The 21,005-nt window shown below is 39.2% G+C and overlaps 1 protein-coding gene and 1 long non-coding RNA gene across 15 annotated transcripts in view; one reads left to right on the plus strand and one right to left on the minus strand.

The window, feature by feature from the left end:
* The window catches only part of LOC137250204 (uncharacterized), a 300,510-nt gene that overhangs the window by 16,290 nt on the left and 263,215 nt on the right, over positions 1–21,005 (plus strand). For 3 of the 10 annotated variants that reach the window (XR_010952851.1, XR_010952850.1, XM_067782625.1), the window contains exon 1: positions 12,071–12,510. The exons of 2 other annotated variants lie outside the window; for them this stretch is intronic. The gene's annotated coding sequence lies outside the window, so the exon portion shown is untranslated. Of the gene's footprint in view, positions 1–12,070; positions 12,511–12,578; positions 12,720–21,005 lie in introns of those variants that run through there. 5 more of the 10 variants (XR_010952848.1, XM_067782626.1, XM_067782619.1 and 2 more) reach the window with 4 other exon arrangements.
* Positions 1,740–10,559, minus strand: LOC137250205 (uncharacterized). Of its 5 annotated transcripts, none has more exons than XR_010952855.1 (7): positions 10,352–10,559; positions 9,325–9,893; positions 8,880–9,256; positions 8,642–8,809; positions 6,179–8,455; positions 3,886–4,268; positions 1,740–3,826 (listed from the first exon to the last, which is right to left on the minus strand). It is a non-coding gene; the product is annotated as an uncharacterized lncRNA (long non-coding RNA). The 5 variants fall into 5 exon arrangements; XR_010952854.1 differs by having other exon boundaries at positions 10,035–10,559; XR_010952856.1 differs by having other exon boundaries at positions 6,179–6,550; positions 6,838–8,455; positions 9,325–10,559.

Genomic DNA, 21,005 nt, shown 5'->3' on the forward strand with positions numbered 1-21,005 from the left:
GATTGCTCGAAGCAGGCCGCTCCTTACATGGAGAACAGACGCCCACCTGCCGGCTACTCGGCTCCCAAAGAGGCGACAGGATTTTTTTTTTTTTTTTTTTTTTTTTTTTTTTTTGTACTTTGGTTTATTAACGAAGTGTCCTTCTGTGTGGTCCGCGGGAGATATTTGATTTCTCTCCTACCACCCATATCTGGGAGGTATTCCCCTATCCGCCACCTGGGGACGCGCCCTCTAGGGATTTCAGGCTCCCCCCGAAGGCGGTAATCGATGGTATATTGGTAGAAGATGAACTTGCCTTGGCAAATGGCCTTAACAAATTTTTTATATATAGTGTGATAGAAATAAATAGCAATATAGAATATTTCGATATAGCACTCAGTGGTAGTCAATTAAGTTTCCTAAATTTCTGAATTCTGAATTTAAGTTTCCTAAAATAACCACTGATGAAGTTATAAAAATCCTGCAAGAGTTTAAATACACAATAGGCGACAGGAACATTCTGTCGGATGGCGTAATGAAGGACTCTATAGTGTATACAGGGTTTTCCTATGCCCAAATAATTAATAGCAGTTTGGAAGATGGTATTATTCCAGAAAAGTGGAAAATGTCAACGGTGATTCCAGTTGAAAAAATTAAAAAGACAATACAGCCAGAAGAGCTTAGACCCATAAACACCATACCAAGTGACGCTAAAATCCTTGAAATTTATGTTAAGAATCAATTGGTAATATATCTATACTCAAACAAAATACTTGTCAATCAACAGTCGGATTTTAGGAAAAAACATTCGTGTGAAATAGCTCTTAACTTTGTGATATCGGAGTGGATAGATGATCTAAATAATAAGAAGGTGGTGGTTGCTGTCTTTCTTGAACTTAAAAGAGCCTTCGAAACGGTAGATAGGGAAATCCTTATCAAGAAACTTCAACATATTGGTATTAAAGACATAGAGCTTGCTTGGTTCCGCAGTTATTTAAAACATAGGAAACAGCGAACAGTTATAAAAACAGGCTCGGTCCTAGCACCAATATTGTTCCGAATATATGTAAATGATATAGTTAATGCGATACAAGACCGTGATATCAAACTATATGCGGATGATGCATTACTTATGATCAGTGATAATAATATTACTACTGCTGTATTAAAAATACAAAATGATCTCAACAACTTATACACATGGCTATGTGCGAATAGGCTAAATCTTAATATAAACAAAACCAAATATATGGTCATAAATATTAATGATGAGAACTTTAGTGCAATGAAATCTTAGTTTTTAAGGCAAAATTATATGAATTTTGTAAAACTCTACCTATAAGACTATTTGTATCTTGAATTAGGCTTTAAGCCGTAATAACCCTGCAAAAACGCTCCACGTCATTTTACTAGTCATTTTACGGTCATTGTGACTTTCTGCAGCGGTTATATTCATAGTCACGTTTGCATGGGCGTGATGAACTTTTGTGACCAAATTTTCCGTTTCGTTCCTATTAATGTGATCGTGCATTCCGCTCCCACTTATAGGATGTGAGCATAGCACTGTTCTGCTCACACACGGCACAATGCTCGTCAAATGGCGGTCATTTCTTTAGTCATTTCACTCAACATTTTCGAGCCTTTTGACAATAAAGTTTACTGCGGTTTTACCATTTATATAACCGCCATATTGCATGAATTTTACCTGCAGATTTACTTTACCTGGAGCAGCCATATGAATAAAATATGAACAAAAAAAATTGAATTTTCAATATTTATTATTTATATTATATGTACATGAAATTGGAACTTATATTAATACAGTTCATATAAAAAAGAAGTAAGTACTTTAATAATAAATAAACTCGCTTAATTGGTTTTTGTTTTCCAATTGAAATCTTTTCTAAGCGAGCCGAAAATTATTTTAAGCTTTAGAAAAAACTCCAATTATTTCAATAATCTACAACTTAAAGCTCAGTAGAAATTCAGATTAGGTTTACTCTTTTTTCGGATCAAGAATATTCAAAGGTGTCGTGGAATCCGATTGATGTCGTAATTGATGAACTTAAGAATGTACGTCTAGTAATTGAGTCAGACTTATTATTGTTCTAAATCTAATCATTCAAGCACTAATACTGCAACCCTTAGCAGGAGTATTGATTGGTTTCAAATCTAATTCCGACAGCAATCGTATTACGACATCCCTTATTATATATGCACATGAAATTGCAACTTAAATTAATACAGTTGATATACATAAAAGTAATTATTTTAATAGTAAATAAACTCGCCTTATTGGTTTTTGTTTTCCAATTGAAATCTTTTCCAAGCGAACAGAAAATAATTTTGAGCTTTAGAAAAAACTCCAATTATTTGAATCAATTTAAAACTTAAAGCTAAGTAGAAATTCAGATTAAATTTACTCTTTTTTTCAGATCAAGAATATTAAAAGGTGTCGTGGAATCCGATTGCTGTCGTAATTGAATTTGAAAGTAATAAAGTAAAGTATGAACTTGAAAATGTAGGACTAGTGATTGAGTCAGACTTATTATTGTTCTAATCTAATCATTCAAGCAATAATTCTGCAACCCTTAGCAGGAGTATTGATTCGTTTCAAATCTAATTCCGACAGCAATCGTATTACGACATCCCTTATTATATATTTACATGAAATTGTAACTTAAATTAATAAGTTGATATAAAGAAAAGTAATTATTTTAATAACAAATAAACTCGCATTATTGGTTTTTGTTTTCCAATTGAAATCTTTTCCAAGCGTACAGAAAATAATTTTAAGCTTTAGAAAAAACTCCAATTATTTGAATCAATTTAAAACTTAAAGCTAAGTAGAAATGCAGATTAGATTTACTCTTTTTTTTCAGATCGAGAATATTCAAAGGTGTCGTGGAATCCGATTGCTGTCGTAATTGAATTTGAAAGTAATAAAGTAAAGTATGAACTTAAAAATGTAGGACTAGTGATTGAGTCAGACTTATTACTGTTCCAAATCTAATCAATCAAGCAATAATTCTGCAACCCTTAGCAGGAGTATTGATTGGTTTCAAGTCTAATTCCAACAGCAATCGTACACGACATTCTTTGTTATATATGTACATGAAATTGTAACTTAAATTAATACAGTTCATATAAAGAAAAGTAAGTATTTTAATAATAAATAAACTCGCCTTATTTTCCAATTGAAATCTTTTCCAAGCGAACAGAAAATAATTTTAAGCTTTAGAAAAAACTCCAATTATTTGAAAAATCTACAACTTAAAGCTTAGTAGAAATTCAGATTAGGTTTACTCTTTTTTCAGATCAAGAATATTCAAAGGTGTCATGGAATCCGATTGCTGTCGTAATTGATGAACTTAAAAATGTACGACTAGTAATTGAGTCAGACTTATTATTGTTCTAAATCTAATCATTCAAGCAATAATTCTTCAACCCATAGCAGGAGTATTGATTGGTTTCAAATCTAATTCCGACAGCAATCGTATCACATCCCTTATTATATATGTACATGAAATTGCAACTTAAATTAATACTGTTGATATAAAGAAAAGTAAGTACTTTAATAATAAATAAACTCTCTTAATTGGGTTCAATTGAAATCTTTTCCTGTGCAAGCACATCGCTAACCTGTGTTGGCAAAAGATATGATTATACTGTCTTCGATAGATAGTCGGACGAGCCGCTACTCGGCGATGTAGAGATGACCGTTGTGTCGGTGGCAGCAGTTACAACAGCAGTTTCTAACTTGCACCATCCGTACAGTGTGATGAATGCTTCACTGCCTTTTCCAATTGCTTGGCGCCAGCAATTTTTGCTGTTTGTAAAGCTTTAGCTGTAATGCAAATATATAGATGGGTTAAAGTGGTTTTCGTATGTTATTCAACAACTCACCCTATACCATCATCACAGCCTCCTCATCGATTGTGAATATGTGTACTGTTTCAGTATTCAGACCCAGTTCGTTTGGTGCAATATTTTCGATTTGATGAATATGTATACTATCCGTTAGGCAGACAATTAGGTGCAATCGATTCATTCATATACTGTGGGTATTTGAGCCGTAGACGCAATGGCAGATATTTTGATTCTTTTTGAAGTGTAACATTTGTAAACAGTTGGGTTTCTCTGCTGTCACCATCACCACTAGAGAGCTATTGAAGAAACGCTCGACCAAGATTTGTTGCGATTTACGCGCATATATTTTTTCCACCTTGTCACAGTTATTGATGGAGAAAATGCGAAAGCCATATTTACCATCCAATACCGAAATAGAACTGTAGAGGAAGAAACATTTTATAAAATTTAATAAAATCAATAAATGATAGTTGTGTTAATATGGGTAAAGTATCGTATGTTAAAGTATAGCGAAGTTTGAATAGGTCTCATTCTTCATTCTTAGAAACATGTACGAAGGTACCTCGTAAGATATTAAAAATCCTCAGCGCTTTTTTGCAATAACTTAAAAAAAACTCATATTCATCAAATTTCTGTTTAACTTCTACGTATCAATAGCTACCTTTACCACCAGAAAGAGTCACTATTGCTTCTACACCTATGCTATTGTTTCCTACACCGATGAGCTTTGTAATAAAATAAACAGCTATCTCCCCAATCTCTCCAGTTTTGTCGCCTCGCGAAACCTGATATTGTAACCAACCAAATCATCGGTGATCTTATTTAAAACATGGCCGCGCCAAATGTCGACCATATGACATTACCCTACCGACTGTCTTACACCTTAAAATTTTTGGTGTGACTTTCATCAGGATCTACATTTTGGTGAGCACGCAGCCGCAATTGTTCCGAGAATTCAGAGCCGTACCAAAATCCTCAAATCCCTCGCTGGCAGTACCTGGGGAAAGGATAAAGAAACGCTCATGACTACACACAAAGCAATTAGCCAGCCGATTAAGTGCTATGCGTCACCCATATGTTCGCCAAGCCTAAAAATCCCACTGGAAGAAGCTACAGGCCTGCCAAAATACTGCTCTCAGAATTGCCACGGGCTGTTTTTTATGTCCCCAGAATACCATCTGCATAATGAGGCGAGAATACTCCCCATCAGGGAGAGAAATGAGATGCTGACCAAACAGTTCCTGTTGAATACCCAGAAACCTGAGCATCCCAACAGACACCTGATTGGTCAACCAGCACCGCCTAGGAGCCTAAGGAGTCATCTCCGTAAGCATTTTGAGGAAATACGGCTCCTGAGAACCCAGTCGTATGAAGCGAAAAAACACAAGCAGGTCCTTGGTGAACTCCATAAACAAGCGTCGGACCTTTATGCAAGAATTGCCCGGTGAATCCAGTACTCAAAGAAAAGTATCCAAACCTCGCAGAAGAGGAACGCATACTCCCCAGAGAAAAGCGAGTCACTCTAGCTCAACTTCGTTCTGGATACTGTAACAGGTTAAACTCTTACCTATCCAGAATCAACCCCGACATACAAAATGTATGTCCAGCTTGCAATGTGTCCCCACATAACACCAACCATCTCTTTAATTGTAATGTGGAACCCCTTTCATTGTGGTCCCTCTGCCGAAACAGCAAGTTTCCTTGGACTCCCGTTAGAGGATATTGATGATAATTTCTGATCGGTCGCACCTATTGGATGGGGCGAAGCACTGCTACAATAACAACGTGTGAAAGATGGTTGCATCATTCGTTTGTTGCTCCCTGTTGCTTTGCTTATATTTTTTTTCTCAATTTTAAACAAATTCGCAACAATAACTAAACTTTTAATTTGTTAACAAAAATAGAAATGCGCAACAAAATTTCAATTGGAAAATCAGCTGACTTCGAAGATTCGAAATTCCTATTCCCCAATTATTGTTATCTCTAGGAGAAAAGAATTGGAGGAATTTTTCTGCGGTGCTATTAAGGCAATGACCTTTTTTTTTAGCTCGAATAGGATATATGGGGACTTTTAATTTTAATATTTTTATGGTAAACTAAAGGTCCTCACTAAAGTTTGTCTTTGTAGTAATTTTTGTTATTTTAATTGTCGAAATTAGCCGTTCTAATATTAAAATCGCCACTCTCAATACAAATCAAAAAACAAGTATGAAAAGTTGTTAACGTTACAGTGCTTATGGATTCATTTTAAGAGTGCATTAAAAGAAAAAAAGTTTTGTTAAGCACATTTTTAAAAAGGAAAGGAAAGGTCGGTAAAAATGAGACTTACCATATATTCATATCGGCTGCTGAGTGGAATATCACCAAATCTCGGCTGCCGTTTCAAAAACTTCCTTTCTCAGAATTCGTTTGAAGAACGCCCTATCTTAGAATTTGTTTCATAAACACTCCAGCTATTGTCAAAATGTGTTATATTTGAGCTCAGATCGGTCATTTTTGAAGCCAAATCTGAGTTAGGGCATTCTTCAACCGAATTCTGTGATCGGGCTTTTCTAATATACGGGGTTATTCAAATGTTTTCTGAGACAGGTGCTTTTCGAAACGGCTTGCGCGTGCTTCTAGCAAAGTTTGTAGATCCTCCTCTAAATCCAAGCTAAAGCGTTGGCAAGATACCGGCTCTTTAGCAGGCGTTGTAGCCTTTCTAAATGTGTTCGTGAATCGAGAAAAAAATGTTGAAGATATTGTTTGTATTAATTTTTAATAATAGGTATATATTACCATGCTAAAGTGATTTATCTTTTTAAAAGTAAAGTAATAAAGTTCTACAAGCTAGTAGCTACTTTTTAGTCAAAGATTTGGAAAAATTTCAAATTCTTATATAGTAAGCTAATTTACTCTACAGTATTTAAAACATCCATCTCCATGCTCACTCGAATGGCTCATCATAAACAAGCATACAATTTTAATGATATATTTATAAGCATTTACCGTTGCATGACAAGTAATTTCTTGACTTTTGCACGCCAAGCTTTATTTGCTTGAAATTTTTCCAATCCAGACATTTGTATTCAGGAAAATTGAAAAAGAGCAACAAACATCCAAGTTATATTTTGTTGAACCACAGCAGACAAGGCGCGGTAATCTTCCAGGGTTTTCGTTACGAAATATCTTTTCCAGATAAGCTTATACCACTTCCCTACAAGAAACGCTGATAGTTTTACTAATACACTCACACTTTTAATTGACAATGCTGATCCTGCGATGACGTAAACATTGATACTCAAATTTATGTATGTTCCTTTGTTCGCTCACGCGTGTCCGCATGTTCCCAACGACAGCCTATAATCATGAAAAAGGACTGAAGCTGGGAAGGCTTCGGACACCTGGTACAGAACAAAAGAACATACAGCAGATACCATAATGCATGTGAGACAGATACATAATTCTTAACGGAATTTTATGTATGCGAGAACAGATTATCCGATTTAATCATGTTGTCACTACTGACTGTCATATGACAATCAAATGATTATCACGGTTGTTTTGTTATTTTTTAAATTCCGCCATTTTCAACCGACGAAAACCATATAAAAAATAAGTTTAAAAAATTAAAAAGAGAGCATTTCAAAGCTCCATGCTAAAAGAAAAAAAATTCGAAAATAATATTAAAAAATACCAAAAGCTGGCGGAATGTATGGGGCGCACTCAAAAAATTGATACGCGAAAAATAATAGTGGTTAGTGGTGATTCATTTTTAAATGTGTTTCCGCATGAGGAAAGCGCTCTTCTGTTGTTTTGTTATTTTCTGAATTTAAATTGAACATTTTGAACTCGAATTCTTATAAAACTATTTATTTTAAACAAATAAGAAACACGTATGCTTTTATCACGTAAAAAATTAAAAACGTAATGAAATAAAGTAAATAAAAAGCAAAAAGCATTGTTTCATTTTTGGCGGAATATAACAATGGTCATTTATGATAGTATAACAGTCAAACCTGATATCTACAGTAAACTATCATTTATGACACTTTTTGATAGTTAGAGTGAGCAGTACGGCTATATACTTCATCAGTAGGCCATTTAGTGTATAAGAAGGAGACAAAAACTCACACGTACACAGTTGTTTACATCACATTTGCGCAAGTCCCCTTAAGTTTGTGATAGAAAGTTTGTATGAGGCGCTGATCGTTAGGTTGACATTGCTGACAATCAGATGATAGTCATATGATAGTCAGTGTTCTTGTAGGGTTGAGCACGCTACGTTGTGTTATTATTTTATCCAATAGTTTCTTAATTGTTGCCCCATCATTTGAAATTGTGGCCTTACCACTGGAATCAACAATATGCTTGTCCATATTACGTGAACCCAATGTAGTGCGTACAGCGTCCACAACTGAATGCGAGGTATTGATGTTGGATATGATGAATATTTTTTACATAAAAACTCATGTACCCAATACAAGTTCAGGCATACCGCCGATAACACACCTTTTAAACGACGTTGTGTGTCCAAATCACTTAGCGGTTTTTCTTCTATGATTTGTAGCAATTCTTCAACAAACGTTGGATTATGTATGGGATGCGACCAAAGTGGACCGCCCATCTATATTTGGGAATATAAGAAACAATTTGGTGTGAACAATTGGTGCCAGTTAACCCTCTGAAAAAGCGACTGACGCGCCTTTTTGAACGGACATAACCGTTTAAACGGTTAATCACCAATTAAGTAAGAAGGAAATAATTTGATTTATTCGAGTTTAAATACTTAAGTGGGATAGTTGAAACTTACATGATGTTTATCACCGCAATGCGCACAATTTGTATTAACATTTGGTCCTGTTGGTATACCGAATTTTACTTCCGCATTGCCTTTATTGAGATCTTGCTTTTTACAATACCCATAGGCTGTAGTGTATAGGTATCACAACCAGTGCATTGAAATACCATTCATTGTTTGCTGTGTTGATAATATAAAGATATGGTAAGTAATTGGATTGTGGTAAAAGGCCAAAATGCTGTATACCAACCTCATGCTATATTTACACTTCGCTTGACTACTATGCATACGCACAAATACGCGTATATAAAAATTGGCAGAAATGCTCAAAAGTGGCTCAATATATTTTCCATAACGATTAGAGTGCGTTTCAATGCAATGCAATAGTATACGCAATCCCATCTCATGGCAGCATTTTATACGCAAAGGCACAGAACTATATTTGGCATTGCAGGCTTCAGGCGTATTGCCTGCCAGACAGCCATATCATTCGCAGTTACAAGTAATAAACCCCCACTCGTCAGTGATTGTATATCCCCATCCAGAAAGCGATTCGGACAACCATAAGGATCTAGGTCTATAACATCGAAACGCTTCTCATATGAAGTTGAAAGGTACATGAGAGTCCTATTGCGAATTTTATTATTGATTATTACAGTTAAATCACTAGCTATTGATTCGTATATCAAACCTACATTGCATCCCCTTCGCTTGGCACAATTAAATGTTCCACTCCATTGTGTCGCATATTTACGCTAATGGAATCTACTGCCACCTTAGATAGATCATTTGCAACAATTTCACGCACGCCTGCTACTTCTTTTGCATAACTTATGCTACGTAAACCTGTTGCAGCAAGCGCTTCCAATATTCGCAGTCCATCGTCGTATTTTACACCACCAGCCGTGTATGGTTTCTTGTCATTAGCATTGCTTGCTTTCCTTTGTATTTTGTGGATTTTTATGCGCCGCCGCTTCCCGCTCTCTTATCAACCGCTTTGAGTATACATTAAGTACTGAAATACTTAAATCACGATTAAATTCTTGTACTGGATTGTAGAATACGGCCCCGCCGGCAATAATTTCTGTAGTGCTTTCTTTGATCACACGTGCTTTGTCGTTCGTAGCGATCTGTTAATTCATAAAATTTAGGGCGATTTTGTTAATTTTGGCTTTAAACTGCTGTGCATCCAAGTTTTTGTTATCAGCTGTTCGGTGGTGGCATACGCTGGCTGCTGCTTTCGTTGAACAGTGAATCGTGGAAACTGTTTCAACAGAGGAAATATTTAAGCATTACAGATGCACAACACTGTTTTTTTATAAATCAACGATGATAGCCAGCCTTGGGAGATTGTTGCTGCTGCTATCGTGGCCTTGCATTACCCGGTTGCTGTTGTGGTATATACCTTGGTATAACTGGATGTGGCGTCATTGCCCCACCTGGTCCAGTTGATGCGGACCACGAACAACAACCACCACGACCTACACTGTTTGGGTTCACTTTTCTGCTGCAAACACACCTCCGTCACAATAATTAATGGAGACCATGGAGGGGTATCTCAACAAGAGAGGCTATTTTATTGCACACATAGCCGTTTTTTTACACCGAATTTTCTAATCTTTTTTTTTCAATTTTGGATAATAAATCTTAATGGTAACAAGAATTTTTTTCTTGTATGTATGTGGAAATCAAAATTTACTATTCTGCATTAGAATTGCTCACGATTATTTATACTATGCAATTACATATTTCACTTTCTTTCTTTATAAACATGCACACATTGATATGAGTTTTTTTTTGCTAAAACACACTTTAGTAGACCAAAAAATATTAAAGAATGCGTATATTAATTTCTGCAAAATGTAAATCACACAAATTGAAAAAATTTTCCACTTTTCTGCAGAATTAGAAATGGCAGATTTTTTGCACGCAAAAATTACGTATTTTGCTATCCCTATGAAAATAATAGGTGCGAGAGAGCACGATACATTGTGGGAAAGCAAAATTTGTCAGCATGCTATTTCATTTGCACAATGTTTCATTCCAAATCGTCACCCCTGTCAAAAATTCGTGTGGCTGTGTGCGTTTTTGGTCACACGATTTTTGCAGGGAAATAAATAGCTAACTAACTAACTTGGTGCAACCCTGTTGTCTATGGTGAATGGACATCAGGTGTTGAAACAAGTTGGAAACGGGGAGGTCGGCAAAAAAAGAAAAGGCGGCCATCACTATTAATTTGGAAGATACTTGGCGTGGACGAAAAACTTAAAAAAAAAGGACAGAAGCTAAATCTAAGTGTACATATAAAAACTAAGCGCTACTACTTAAAAATACTATTATACTACAGTAAATAAAACTAAATCTAATTAAATAAAAATAAGTAAAATTCGTGTTCATTGTTTTTGGAGTTTGGAGGAGTGCGTGCGCTATTGGGTGCGCGCAGAAAAGTTTTTATAAGTTCCGGAAAAATGGAACTTCACGAGTGACACTCAAGGAGGCCACGTCCACAGCGCATACCATATCTTTGTATTCTAACGTTATTGATTGATGTACCTTTAGTTTGGACATAAAACCCAAAACATAAGTGCAGAATTGCTGCCTATTGAGATTTAACAAACACTCGTTTACTCTACGCAAAACACATGTGTCGTGCTAAGAAGACGCTGCATGACTTTTTGGGTAACAAAAAACGTTAGCAATCACCAACAAGCACAAATAAAATGCCAAATAAATAAGTATCCTAACGTCTCAGTTGTTTTACTTATTCAAATTCAAAACTTTAGGTCCAAAACATTTTTTTTAATTATAAAATTGATTTTGGATAAATAAATTTAATATTTAGTGTGATTGAAATGTAAACAATGTTTATAGCACTTGAAAATTATTTTATATTCTTCAAACTATTCTATGACACAAGTCGTTGCTTAGAGCTGTCAGGTAATTATAACTGCACTTGTGTTTACAAAGCAATCAAGCAGCAGCGCTACAAGCAAAATTGCTGTACATGTAATTTGGGTGTAAGGCAAAATAAAAATATTCCTTTGACTAACGTATATCATGCTGCATGGTTCAACTATATACAGGTTGGTTCATCTGTAAAGCAACAAAATATGTCTGTTCAAATTGTCAAAATCTGTGTATTGGTGTTGGTGCGAATGGTATGGAATGGAAACATAAAACTTAGCAGTTTTTGTATGTGTAAGTAAAATGTTGCCAATGTGTTGGTTTCATTTTGAGTTTGCCATCTCCTTTTGACAATCCCTTCGACCATGCAATGACATAAATAAAATCAGCTGATGAGATGAGCCAACCTGTACATAATTGAACCATGTCATGCTGTCTACCCGAAAGTGTTCTTTTAGGCTCTTTAATTATTGCCTTTAACACACTGGCACCAAACACACATTTTTGGTCTGGCAGCATCGAACCTAAAAATATTAGTATGATAAATGCCAAACAAAAGTATCGCAACGCAAAGTAAAAAATATCAACAAAAACAACTTGCGAGATATTTTATATGATGGCGAATGTGTAATAAATTCTTTTGATTGTGTGAGATAATAATTTATTTAGTGAATATGCGATTAAGAAAATGTGCGCACATGATATACGCGTGTTGTAAATCGTTCTTAATTAAAATCGATTAGATTTGCGTTCATATGTGAAAAGTGACCATAAACACAAAAAGTGAAATGATTAAATCTGCATAAGTAAAAGTAAATATACATGAAAGTTTTTACTAACAGCACAAGCACAGGTTACCATTAATGGTTTTTATATCGCGTTAATACAAAAGTTTCGGATCCATAAAGGTGAAATTGATATGTTTCTCTATTTGGTTACTTGCTCATAGTGATACGCATTTCGCGATTGCATATAGGGTATGTATAAATTTGGCTTAGTCATAAATTGATTATAATGTTTTTATCAGCACGTTTTATATAATTAGAATGAAAGAAATATGTACATCTCAAAACATCAAAACTCACACTTACTGTACAGCCTCAGGTCCACTTTGTCCTGGAGTACGGAGTTAAAGTAAATTAATGCAGGGTGGTGGCAGTGCCCCCCTAGGCAAATATAAAAACAGGTAACGTTTTACAAAACGGTTCACCACCTAACTTTTATCAAATGTATCAAAAGACACGATTCGCCCTTCTGTTTTAGAATCCGAAAGCGGAAATTAAAACTGTCATTTCTGTCAAAAGATATAAGCAAATAATCGCTTCAAATTTTCATGTGGTTGTTGTATTTTGTCAGATTTCTTGTACACACACACACACTAATGCAGAAAGGTGTTTTGCAAGCATTTAATTTTGATCCCCAAACCGGTGTTGGACCCACCCAGGGTTATTTTTTAAATCGCTGCCGAAGGGTGTTCTATGGATCGAGTCCCATATTTCGGAAATCCTCGGAGCCCTTTTATAATTTTTTGTAAATAGCTTTCGGCAGAAATAAATTTCATTTCCTTTCGGAGTCTAATAACGGAGGTCGAAACTCGTTCTTTGATACCACCTTTGATAAAGATTAGATGGTGCACCGTCTTGTAATACTACTGCAGCCCAAAACACATTATTATATAAGGGCCTTAACATATTTAATTCGTTACCTGATTATATCAAAGGAGAGAATAATATTATGAATTTTAAACGGCTATGTATAGATCTTATTCGAGGCTAAAATACTATTTATTACTTTTTATTACTTAATATACATATATATATATGTTGTTGTTGTTGTTGTTGTAGCAATGCTCGCCCCACCTAATAGCCGCGACCGATCACAAATTGTCATCAATATCCTCTAACGGGAGTCCAAGGAAACTTGCCGTTTCAACAGGGGTGGACCATAAGGAAAGGGGTGTTAGAGGCGTTGGTTCCACATTACAATTAAAGAGATGGTTGGTGTCATGTGGGGACACATTGCAAGCGGGGCATACATTTTGTATGTCGGGGTTGATTCTGGATAGGTAAGAGTTTAACCTGTTACAGTATCCAGAACGAAGTTGAGCAAGAGTGACACGCGTTTCCCTGGGGAGTATGCGTTCCTCTTCCGCGAGTTCTGGATATTTTTCTTCAAGTACTGGATTCACCGGGCAATTCCCGACATAAAGGTCCGACGCCTGTCTATGGAGTTCACCAAGGACCTGCTTGTGTTTTTTCGCTTCATACGGCTGGGTTCTCAGGTGCCGTATTTCCTCAAAATGCTTACGGAGATGACTCCTTAGGCCCCTAGGCGGTGCTGGTTCGTCAATCAGATGTCTGTTGGGATGCCCAGGTTTCTGGGTATTCAACAGAAACTGTTTGGTCAGCATCTCATTTCTCTCCCTGATGGGGAGTATTCTCGCCTCATTATGCAGATGGTGTTCTGGGGACATAAGAAGACAGCCCGTGGCGATTCTGAGAGCAGTATTTTGGCAGGCCTGTAGTTTCTTCCAGTGGGTAGTTTTTAGGCTTGGCGACCATATGGGTGACGCGTAACACGTAATCGGCTGGCTAATTGCTTTGTATGTGGTCATGAGCGTTTCTTTATCTTTTCCCCAGGTACTGCCAGAAAGGGATTTGAGGATTTTATTACGGCTCTGAATTCTCGGAACAATTGCGGTTGCGTGCGCACCAAAATGTAGATCCTGATCAAACGTCACTCCCAAGATCTTGGGGTGTAGGACAGTCGGTAGCGTAGTGCCATCGACGTGGATGTTCAATATGGTCGACATTTGGGGCGTCCATGTTGTAAATAAGGTCGCGGAAGATTTAGTCGGTGACAATGCCAGGTTTCGCGAGGCGAAAAAACTGGAGAGATCAGGGAGATAGCCGTTTATTTTATTGCATAGCTCATCGATCTCTGGGCCTGGGCCTGTGGCGATTATTGTGCAGTCATCGGCGTAGGAAACGATTGTGACTCCTTCCGGTGGTGAAGGTAGCTTAGATATGTAGAAATTAAACAAAAGTGGGGATAGGACACCACCCTGTGGCACCCCTTGTTTAATTCTCCTTGGTTTTGATGTTTCGTTTCTGAATTGCACCGATGCCTGCCGACCACCCAGATAATTTGCGGTCCACCTTTTAAGACATGAGGGAAGGGTAGACCCTTCCAGGTCTTGCAGTAATGAGCCATGGTTGACCGTATCAAAGGCTTTTGATAGGTCTAGCGCTACGAGTACTGTTCTATGGTGGGGGTATTGATTCAAACCGCAATTTATCTGGGTGCTAAGGACATTTAGCGCGGAGGTAGTGCTATAAAGTTTTCTGAAGCCATGCTGATGAGGGGCTAGCTGCAAATGTGCTTGGAAATAAGGGAGCAAAATGGCTTCAAGCGTCTTTGCCACTGGCGATAGGAGAGATATCGGACGATATGACTCACCTACGTTAGCTGGTTTCCCAGGCTTTAGTAGCGGGACCACCTTGGCCATTTTCCATTTCTCGGGTATGGCAAAGGTGGAGAGAGACAGGTTGAAGACATGCGCTAAATATTTGAAACCCTCTTTCCCTAGGTTTTTAAGCATCGGCATGGCTATGCCGTCTGGGCCCACTGCTTTGGATGGTTTAGCGCGACCAATGGCGTCCTCAACCTCTCTAGCGGTGATGGTGATTGGTGACGCGCTGAATTTGTGTTTATGTGCGTGTCTATTGGCTCTCTGTCTATCTTTGTCGACCGTAGGATGCATTATATATTGTCGGCAGAAAGCGCTCGCGCATTTTTCCGCATCCGACAGCACCTTATCGCCAAAGGCGATGGAAACTTTGTCTTTGTGCTTAGTCGGATTCTATAGGGACTTTACGGTGGACCAAAGTTTACCTACACCGGTAGAGAGGTTACAACCTCTTAGGTGCTCTTCCCATTTCGCCCGCTTGTGTTCGTCCACAAGCAATCTGATGCGTTGGTTTATATCCCTTATTTGGGGGTCGCCTGGATCAAGCTGTCTTATAAGGTCGCGTTCCCTCGCTAAGCTCGCGGCCTCCGCCGGGAAGTGGGGCCGGATTTCGGGAATTATCCCGGCGGGAATGAAATGTGCCGAGGCGGATTCAATGACCTTACGGAAGGCACGCTCCCCTTGGCGGGCATCAGTCGGGATAGGGAGGGCAGCAAAGCTGCTGTCTGTTGCAGATTTATATTCTTCCCACTTTCCTTTTTTGAAGTTTATGAAAGTGCGTTTTTCGGTGACGATGAAGTCGGCGGTACGCTCGAACGAAATAAGTATGGGCAGGTGGTCGGATGCCAATGTTACCATCGGCTGCCAGTTGATGCAGTTTACGAGTTCTGCGCTCACGATTGAGATATCTGGCGAGCTATGACAGCTTCCTACCATATGTGTGGGGGCGTCTCCGTTTATTGTGCAGAACGTCGTTTCTTCTATTTGATCCGCCAACATCTCACCCCTACTGTCCGCCCGTAAGTTTGAATGCCATAGGTCGTGATGGGCATTGAAATCGCCTAAGATAATGCGATTGTTGCCAGTGAGTAAGGCCTCGATTTTAGGGTGGTGTCCACTGGGGCAACAGGTGACAGGAGGGATGTAGATGTTGATGATTTCTAGATTTGCATCGCCTGACCGGACAGATAGGCCTTGACGTTCTAAGACATTGTCCCTGCGGTCGATGCCAGGATCAAATATATGATATTGCACAGAGTGGTGTATAATAAACGCGAGGCCGCCTCCATTTCCGCTCTCGCGGTCCTTCCTGTGGACATTATACCCAGAGCAGGTCTGCAATGCAGATCTTGCTGTGAGTTTAGTCTCTTGAATCGCAGCAATGCGGATGTTGTGCCGCTTCATGAAATCGACTATCTCCGTAATCTTCCCAGTTAGTCCATTAGAGTTTAACTGCAGAATTCTGAAGTGCATGAGGGGTGACGCCGCCACTCTAGGGGTAAGTGACGGGTGACTACGCCTAGGTTGTGGAAGGCCAGGACGCAATAGCTGTTGTGGCCTTGGGAATGGGCGCCGTTGGGCAAGCATTGGGGTACCCAGATGATTTGGGTTTGCGACCTGGCAACATGGCGCGATGAAACCCGTCGAGGGGTTGCCGTCGCGGACACCAGAACATCTAGGAAAGTGGCACCACCCAAGGCAGGAGCTGCATTGAGCGGATGTCGCAAACCTATATATTCTGTGCTGGCAGACGGTGCAAACGGAGGGAGGGACTAAGAGTCTGTTTCCCTGACCTGCACGATTGCTGCCAGAAAAGAGGGGGGGGGGGGGAGAAGAAGACGGGGTAGGGGCTGATGCTCAGCATTGCTACCAGCTCTACTACGAAGGTAGTAGTTATGAGTGGTATCAGCTGTTTGAGTTGTTGGCGCCGTGGGGCGCGAGCAGCAGCGGGTACTTGTTGTGGCTTGCTGAGCAGCGAGGCTGCTGGAAGGTAGTGGAGGGGCACTTAGGCGTAGACTACGGGACGCCCTTGGGCGTGAGCAGCAAGGAGCCACAAAAGATTTATAAAAGTTACGTGGACGTCGGGTTTTGGGATCAAGCCCAGAACAACCTGTCCGATGCAACCATCCCTTGCACCAGACACACTGAACAGAGTATGACCGTCCAAAAAGATTCTTTTCTGGCAAATGCAGCAAAACCATTTCTCAGGACCGGGGTCAGGAGACGGACCCGGATTGGGTTCGATACCTTCCCGGAGTAAGAGAATATGTAGCAGGCCTGCTGCAAGGAGCTGCTGGGAGGATGACAATTTGTGGGAGGGACGAAACAAATTAAATGGGGTCACACTGAAATGACAGTCCTTGGTCGGGAAAAATTCCGAGTCGCTCCGGTACATAGAACCGACTGCCTTGGGAAGCGAATATATATATCATACACGTCTGTGAATTGAAAATGAATTTGTGATATTTAAAACTTATTGTGAAATCAAAAAATATGTAAACATATTAATAATAAATATCAATATATCTATCTATCTATCATATTTATCTACCATTTTACAAATACTTTTTTTGCTGTTATGTAATACAGCGATGATTTAATCATTTAAAAGAGGTTAATTGTTTACTTTAGCTCACCACTGCTAAAACTCATCCAAAAATAAGGGAGACGGGTAAAAAGACGGACTTTATACCCAGGAGCACGAAACCGAAACCGGAAACTGAAATGCGCATAAACACATCGTTTCGGAACGGTCCGAGGTCGTTTTTTGGTTTTTTTTTGTAATTATGTTTTGACAGATATGAATTGTAATCCCGCTTTCGGATTCGTGATCCTGGGTCCAAAGCGCGTCTTTGATATCTCTTCTGATATTTTTGGACGAGCTTTAGCAGTTGTGAGCTATTTTCTAAGCCCCTAATCCGCTGGCGAATAGGGGCTACTTATTAGACTTGCGTTGCATCAACGGATCCATTCTTCTTATTCTAAACTCAAACATATCAAGTTATGTAAGTAGAATCAATAAACTGAGCAACGTAGATACTGGAAAAATTCCAAAACATATTTATTTATTTATTATCTACCGGACATAGTCCTCACAGATATGTAACAACTTAGACAAAAATTATCGAAATAGAAAAATATATGGTAACAATTTATAATTACTATGACATTATAACAAAAAAGTTTGTAAAAAATTCGTTACGGCTTAAATAAACATATATGTACAAACATTTATATATTAATAGAAATACTGGAACATATTAATTGAAAAGAAAGTAATCAATAACATCAGCTTTAAAATGTTCTTTACATGAGTTAAAATCGGCATGATTGCAAACAGAGTTACATAAGGAGATCATTCTGTGAATAGGTTCATTATTTGCAAAATTCGTTCTACGCGTTTGAACGAGAAAATGTATTGTCCCTTAGACACCTTTCAGGTGCATAGAAGGGGAGAAGACAAAGTAGTTCCGGAGAATCGATTTTGTTGTCGTAAATGTCTTTGATAAAGAAAATACCACAACTTTTCATTCGAATATTAAGGCACTGAATATTTAAAATTCTACATCTTAGTTCATAAGATGGCATCGATTCAGAACATCCCCAAGATTTTCATACATCCGCTGTTTACTATTTTGATTTTTTTTTTAATATTCGCATGTATAAATTCACAGTGGCTGCTACAATCGCAAACATGTTGTAGGCTGTTTTTTTTTTTTTTTTTTTGATTTCGAATGCAAAACTCATTGCGGGCATATTGTACTAGCAATATAGCAGTATTACATACATATGTGGCAATATGCCATTCTACAAAAATGTTTGAAAAAACTTTTGAACCATGATGCAATTACAAGGCGAATGACGTTGGCAGCTCCTCTTTCTAATCCGCCATGTTGTTGTTGTTGTTGTTGTAGCAATGCTCGCCCCACCTAATAGCCGCGACCGATCACAAATTGTCATCAATATCCTCTAACGGGAGTCCAAGGAAACTTGCCATTTCAACAGGGGTGGACCATAAGGAAAGGGGTGTTAGAGGCGTTGGTTCCACATTACAATTAAAGAGATGGTTGGTGTCATGTGGGGACACATTGCAAGCGGGGCATACATTTTGTATGTCGGGGTTGATTCTGGATAGGTAAGAGTTTAACCTGTTACAGTATCCAGAACGAAGTTGAGCAAGAGTGACACGCGTTTGCCTGGGGAGTATGCGTTCCTCTTCCGCGAGTTCTGGATATTTTTCTTCAAGTACTGGATTCACCGGGCAATACCCAACATAAAAGTCCGACGCCTGTCTATGGAGTTCACCAAGGACCTGCTTGTGTTTTTTCGCTTCATACGGCTGGGTTCTCAGGTGCCGTATTTCCTCAAAATGCTTACGGAGATGACTCCTTAGGCCCCTAGGCGGTGCTGGTTCGTCAATCAGATGTCTGTTGGGATGCCCAGGTTTCTGGGTATTCAACAGAAACTGTTTGGTCAGCATCTCATTTCTCTCCCTGATGGGGAGTATTCTCCCCTCATTATGCAGATGGTGTTCTGGGGACATAAGAAGACAGCCCGTGGCGATTCTGAGAGCAGTATTTTGGCAGGCCTGTAGTTTCTTCCAGTGGGTAGTTTTTAGGCTTGGCGACCATATGGGTGACGCGTAGCACGTAATCGGCTGGCTAATTGCTTTGTATGTGGTCATGAGCGTTTCTTTATCTTTTCCCCAGGTACTGCCAGCAAGGGATTTGAGGATTTTATTACGGCTCTGAATTCTCGGAACAATTGCGGTTGCGTGCGCAACAAAATGTAGATCCTGATCAAACGTCACACCCAAGATCTTGGGGTGTAGGACAGTCGGTAGCGTAGTGCCATCGACGTGGATGTTCAATATGGTCGACATTTGGGGCGTCCATGTTGTAAATAAGGTCGCGGAAGATTTAGTCGGTGACAATGCCAGGTTTCGCGAGGCGAAAAAACTGGAGAGATCAGGGAGATAGCCGTTTATTTTATTGCATAGCTCATCGATCTCTGGGCCTGGGCCTGTGGCCATTATTGTGCAGTCATCGGCGGAGGAAACGATTGTGACTCCTTCCGGTGGTGAAGGTAGCATAGATATGTAGAAATTAAACAAAAGTGGGGATAGGACACCACCCTGTGGCACCCCTTGTTTAATTCTCCTTGGTTTTGATGTTTCGTTTCTGAATTGCACCGATGCCTGCCGACCACCCAGATAATTTGCGGTCCACCTTTTAAGACATGAGGGAAGGGTAGACCCTTCCAGGTCTTGCAGTAATGAGCCATGGTTGACCGTATCAAAGGCTTTTGATAGGTCTAGCGCTACGGGTACTGTTCTATGGTGGGGGTATTGATTCAAACCGCAATTTATATGGGTGCTAATGACATTTAGCGCGGAGGTAGTGCTATAAAGTTTTCTGAAGCCATGCTGATGAGGGGCTAGCTGCAAATGTGCTTGGAAATAAGGGAGCAAAATGGCTTCAAGCGTCTTTGCCACTGGCGATAGGAGAGATATCGGACGATATGACTCACCTACGTTAGCTGGTTTCCCAGGCTTTAGTAGCGGGACCACCTTGGCCATTTTCCATTTCTCGGGTATGGCAAAGGTGGAGAGAAACAGGTTGAAGACATGCGCTTAATATTTGAAACCCTCTTTCCCTAGGTTTTTAAGCATCGGCATGGCAATGCCGTCTGGGCCCACTGCTTTGGATGGTTTAGCGCGACCAATGGCGTCCTCAACCTCTCTAGCGGTGATGGTGATTGGTGACGCGCTGAATTTGTGTTTATGTGCGTGTCTATTGGCTCTCCGTCTATCTTTGTCGACCGTAGGATGCATTATATATTGTCGGCAGAAAGCGCTCGCGCATTTTTCCGCATCCGACAGCACCTTATCGCCAAAGGCGATGGAAACTTTGTCTTTGTGCTTAGTCGGATTCGATAGGGACTTTACGGTGGACCAAAGTTTACGTACACCGGTAGAGAGGTTACAACCTCTTAGGTGCTCTT

The sequence above is a fragment of the Eurosta solidaginis genome, chromosome 4, assembly GCF_040869045.1.
Source record: "Eurosta solidaginis isolate ZX-2024a chromosome 4, ASM4086904v1, whole genome shotgun sequence".
Classification (NCBI taxonomy): Eukaryota; Metazoa; Arthropoda; class Insecta; order Diptera; family Tephritidae; genus Eurosta; species Eurosta solidaginis.